The sequence below is a fragment of the Hippopotamus amphibius genome, chromosome 7, assembly GCF_030028045.1.
Source record: "Hippopotamus amphibius kiboko isolate mHipAmp2 chromosome 7, mHipAmp2.hap2, whole genome shotgun sequence".
NCBI classification, from domain to species: Eukaryota; Metazoa; Chordata; class Mammalia; order Artiodactyla; family Hippopotamidae; genus Hippopotamus; species Hippopotamus amphibius.
The window spans coordinates 109778688-109784687 of record NC_080192.1 but is presented as its reverse complement, the minus strand read 5'-3'; positions in this window follow the sequence as shown (position 1 = coordinate 109784687).

The following is a 6000-nucleotide window of genomic DNA, read 5'->3' as shown; positions in this document are numbered from 1 at the left end:
TCACAGGCTCTAGAGCACAGGCTCAGCAGTTGTGGTGCATGGGCTTAGTTGCTCTGCGGCATGTGGGATCCTTCCGGAGCAGGGATCGAATCTGTGTCCCCTGCATTGGCAGGCAGATTCCGAACCACTGCACCACATAGGAAGTTCCTAACTGCTTGTTTTTTTCAGCAGTGTCAGGAAGGAAGATATTTTCCTCTACCCTTCTAAGTTCTGGCTGGTCTAAGAATTAAATTGATGTAAGATTAACAGGAGAGGGGCTTCACGGGTTCGATCCCTGCTCCAGGAAGATCCTACATGCCGCAGAGCAACTAAGCCCGTGCACCACAACTATTGAGCCTGCGCTTTAGAGCCCATATCCACAACTATTGAGCCCATGTGCTGCAACTACTGAAGCCCACACGCCTAGAGCCCGTGGTCCGCAACAAGAGAAGCCACAGCAATGAGGAGGCCGTGCACCACAACGAAGAGTAGCCCCCACTCACCGCGCAAAGCAAAAAAAAAAAAAAAAAAAAAAAGGCCCAACACAGGCAATAAAATTAATTAATTAATTAATTTAAAAAAGATTAACAGGAGATAATCACAAAAGTTTAATAACATGTATACATGGAAGAGACCCAGGAAAACTGAGTAACTCACCAAAATGGCAGAAATTCTCACCTTAAGTACCATGTTCAGCTAAAGACAAAAAGAGGAAGTTGGGGGTAGTGTTTTGGGACTTCAAAGGGGAGGAAGGCAATGCAAGTGGAGATGGAAAAGCAAATGTTTGGTAAATAAATGTTTGTTGCGCCCTGCAGAGAGTGAGACAGAGTGGATTCTGATCTCTGATCTCAGCCCTGCTGCGTTTCTCCTGCTACACCTAGTCTATGTTCTTCGCAGAAATTTCTGGTAATAGCTCTATTCCAGGAATAGGTGCTTTATCTAAATTCTTTTAAGCAATTAAAGAGGAGGTAACAAGAAAAACTTTCCTAGTCTTCTGTTTCTTAAAGATAATCAGCTTAAATTAATCCTCATGTCAAAGAGACACATTTTGGGGTGAAAATTTTGCTCCCCTACAGCAATCTCCATCTGTCTGGTTCATGGCTATATCTACTGTACCAACATCAGTGCCCAGCACAAAAGCGAGAGCTCAGTTGAAGGAGGTGTCACATAAGTGGGGAGCACAGGTGTAGAGCACAAATGGTTAATTCTTTTTTTTTTTTTTCACATTTCATGATCCTGAGCTTTATTATTATTTTTTTTAATTTTATTTATTTATTATTTTTGGGGGGGTACACCAAGTTCAATCAACTGTTTTTATACACATATCCCCATATTCCCTCCCTTCCTTGACTCCCCCCTCCTCGAGTCCCCCCCCACCCTCCCCGCCCCAGTCCTCTAAGGCATCTTCCATCCTCGAGTTGGACTCCCTTTGTTATACAACAACTTCCCACTGACTATCTGTTTTACAGTTGGTAGTATATATATGTCTGTGCTACTCTCTCGCTTTGTCTCAGCTTCCCCTTCACCACCCGCCCCCTCCCAAACCTCGAGTTCTCCAGTCCATTCTCTGTATCTGCTTCCTTGTTCTTGTCACTGAGTTCATCAGTACCATTTTTAGATTCCGTATATGTGAGTTAGCATACAATATTTGTCTTTCTCTTTCTGACTTACTTCACTCTGTATGACAGACTGTAGTTCTATCCACCTCATTACATATAGCTCCATCTCATCCCTTTTTATAGCTGAGTAATATTCCATGTTGCTTCCATGTCCTGGCTATTGTAAATAGTGCTGCAATGAACATTATGGTACAAGTTTCTTTTGGGATTATGGTTTGCTTTGGGTATATGCCCAGTAATGGGATTACTGGATCACATGGTAGTTCTATTTGTAGTTTTTTAAGGAACCTCCAAATTGTTTTCCATAGTGGCTGTACCAACTTACATTCCCACCAACAGTGCAGGAGAGTTCCCTTTTCTCCACACCCTCTCCAACATTTGTTGTTTCCAGATTCTGTGATGATGGCCATTCTGACCAGTGTGAGGTGATACCTCACTGGGGCTTTGACTTGCATTTCTCTGATGATTAGTGATGTTGAGCATCATTTCATGTGTTTGTTGGCCATCTGTATGTCTTCTTTGGAGAAATGTCTATTCAGGTCTTCTGCCCATTTGTGGATTGGGTTATTTGCTTTTTTGGTATTAAGCTTCATGAGCTGCTTGTATATTTTGGAGATTAATCCTTTGTCCATTGTTTCCTAGGCAATTATTTTTTCCCATTCTGAGGGTTGCCTTTTAGTCTTGTTTATGGTTTCTTTCGCTGTGCAAAAGCTTTTAAGTTTCATGAGGTCCCATTTGTTTATTCTTGATTTTATTTCCATGATTCTAGGAGGTGGGTCAAAAAGGATCTTGCTTTGATGGATGTCATAGAGTGTTCTGCCTATGTTTTCCTCTAGGAGTTTTATAGTGTCTGGCCTCACATGTAGGTCTTTAATCCATTTGGAGTTTATTTTTGTGTATGGTGTTAGGAAGTGTTCTAATTTCATTCTTTTACATGTTGCTGTCCAAGGTTCCCAGCACCACTTACTGAAGAGGCTGTCTTTTTTCCATTGTATATTCGTGCCTCCTTTGTCAAAGATAAGGTGCCCATATGTGCTTGGGCTTACTTCTGAGTTCTCTATTCTATTCCATTGATCTTCCTTTCTATTTTTGTGCCAGTACCATACTGTCTTGATCACTATGGCCTTGTAGTATAGTTTGAAGTCAGGAAGCCTGATTCCACCAACTCCATTTTTCCTCCTATGGTTAATTCTTGAGGGATATTTCACCCTCCCCTACTCATGAGTCATCTCAGAGTAAATGCGTACAGAATTTGGGACATAAATACGACTGATTCCTGCTCTTCTGGCTCTTTTCTGCCCCCTAGACTTAATGCTTCCTATTTTCACACTCCTTCTTCTGTAGAAAACAATATAGCTCAGTTAGGTTACTGTTTATTAAATACAATCTATTCTCAACCTAGCAGTCCGTGTCAGATCAGGTCAGTCATCTACTCAAAACTTGCAATGGCTCCCCAGTTCACTCAGAGTCAAAGCCAGAAGTCCCATCAGGGCTCGGATCATCTGCCCTTGCCTTCTTTCCCTGACTTCAGTTCATCCTCCTCCAAGCATTTGGGCCAACCATTCCCAAACTCAAGGTGTTTGCTTTTCACTTAGAGGCTGTTGACCTCTGCCTGGAGGGCTCTGCTCTCAGACATGTGGACATAGTTAAGACCACCCAAATGAGAACAGGCAATGCCTATTTACTCAGCGCTTGCTATAGCAAGGGAGTCAGCCACCATTATTTGCATTTGGCAGCGACTCAAAGGCATTGCTACAGGGGTTGTTGTTTGGCTCCCTGGACTGGTTGCTGCAGCTACGGTTGACTTCCTGAGCTGGCTGCTGCAGACTGAAGCTAAATCACAGCCTCTGCAGCAACCAGTTCAGAAAACAAAGACCTCTGCAGCATTTGCCCCAGAACTGTCAGGACTTGGTTGATGGCTGGTCAGCTTCTCTATTTTTTAAATTCCCACTTCCAGCTCAGGACCAATCAGAGAAAGCTAAATATGCTCCCCAAACCAACTGCAGAGGATGCTCTACTTCTGGTTAGCCCACTTCCAGCTATCCCACTCCAACTCCCTCAATCACAGCACACCTGACGCCTTCCCTTTCCCACTATGAAGCTTTCCTACTCCTCTGCCTGCCTTTGAGTCTCTGCCAGATGCAAGTGGTGGTAGCAAGCTCTGAATAAGTAGCTTGTTCTGTTTGTTCTTAGTTGGGTGCTCTTCATTTATTTCTACACACAATATGTGCCTTCTGGGTGGAGAAAGCTGGGTGACTTCACCTACCAAGGGATTGTGTCTTTGATGATTCTAAGATGTGTGACTTCTTACTTGTGTAACTCTTCTCTGGGAAGCAATCTAACCGTCCTCCAAAATTATTATTGTTTCTCATTAATGCTGTTGTTCTCATTAATGATGAAGAAACACGTTCAGAGAAGTAAAATTACTGTTACCTGGCTGGTGGGTTAGGGTCAGAGGCCACTTCTTAATTTACCCCAAGCGCTGGCTCTTAACTTCTGTCCTATTGAAGAGGAAAGTTAGAAACTTACACTCAGTTAAAAATAACTTCGTGCTTGTTTTGCTTTTGTGAAATATGCTTGCTGCAGCAAGAGAAACGGAAAAACAGGATGACCTAACAATCCAATGTAACTTTAAGATGTTTTACTAAAAAATGGAATATTCTGCCCCTGCTCTTGTAAGTTTCTGTTTGGAAACTTCCATGCTCTGTAAGCATGTGCACTATAAAAGTAAAGCTCACCCTGAGTTTGGGGCCCAGAACTTCAGAGCATTAGCTTGTCTGGGGCCACTGGCTTAATAAACCTGAGTTCTCCAACCCTCCAAGTGTGGTGCTTGGTTTCTCAATGGACCGATTTCTGCAACACTATAACTGGCTCATTCCCCTCTGAGCCTACATTTCCTCTCTGTAAAACAAGAATAATAATATCACATTAAGTTGAACCGAAGAATTAGAGTTTCTGTACTTTGAAAAAGTTGAATATGGGACTTTCCTGGTGGCGCAGTGGTTAAAGAACCCACCTAACAATGCAGGGTACTCAGGTTCAATCCCTAGCCCGGGAAGATCCCACATGCGGAGCAACTAAGCCCATGCACCACAACTACTGAGCCTGTGCTCCAGAGCCTGAGAACCACAACTACTGAGCCCACGTACCACGACTACTGAAGCCTGTGCACCTGGAGTCCGTGCTCCACAAGAGAAGCCACCTCAATGAGAAGCCCGTGCACTGCAATGAAGAGTAGCACCTGCTCACCGCAACTAGAGAAAAGCCTGTGCGCAGCAACAAAGACCCAACACAGCCAATAATTAATTAATTAATTAAAAAGTTTAATATGGAATTCCCAGATGGTCCAGTGGTTAGGACTCCATGCTCTCACTGCCAAGGGCCCAGGTTCAATCCCTGGTGGGGTAACTAAAATCCCACAAACCGTGTGGTGCGGCCAAAAAAACCCCCCAAAAGTTTGAATATTGGCAGTTTTACATTGTTCAACCCAATATAAGGTTTCGTGAGGATCAAATAAAATGATGTTAAGCTGAAGGCAACATATCATTTCTATTAATAACTCCAGAAACACTTCTCAGGATTTATACTCCTATTTCACCCTTTTCTGGCTGTTTGGTCTTGATCCACATGACCCATCTGTGTCTTGGTTTCCTCAATCATAAAATGGATATAGGACAGGTCAACAATCCCTTAAGGGCAATTCTGAAATCCAAAAAGCTCTGAAAAGCAAGTTTTGTAGCAAATTCATTTAGTGGCAAATTCTGACCTGAGGCTATTTATAGTCCATATTTATCCCACTTAGTATGAATAAACATGTTCTGCTGAAGGAATGTTATATTTGATTTCAGGATGTTGCCCCTGACTCTCTGGGGGTGTCATGTATTATACCCATGGAGGGAATAGTATTGTGTCAAATACTACTTCTGAAACGAAGCTGATTTTATTACATGCCTACCAGAGGAGAACCGTGTGGCAGAACAGCCTCCTCAACAAAGCCAAGAGCCGATCTTTATATACGTTTGTACCAAACCACAGCTGTTGCTGAGCGGGGCTGGTTCCTGGATTCCATAGTTACTTATTCACAGTTTGGGATTGCGGCCAAAGAGCTGCCAGTCTTCCAACGTCTTTCTTGAATTTGGAGAACAGGAGTTTTATTCACATCTTGTGACTTTTCTAAAACATGAAAAACCCCGCACACCTGGCCCAAAAGGTTCAGATAAGGAACAGTGGACCTGAAGTACTGATACTTACCTCACAGGTTATTACGAGAGTTTAATTAGTAAATCTATGTAAAATGATTCGATTGCTAACGGCAGAGGAAAGCTGTGTAGCTGGCAATTTTTTAAAAAAATCATAAACTCATAGAGGGCCATCCACTTGGCGTTCTTTGCCAAGTGCCCAC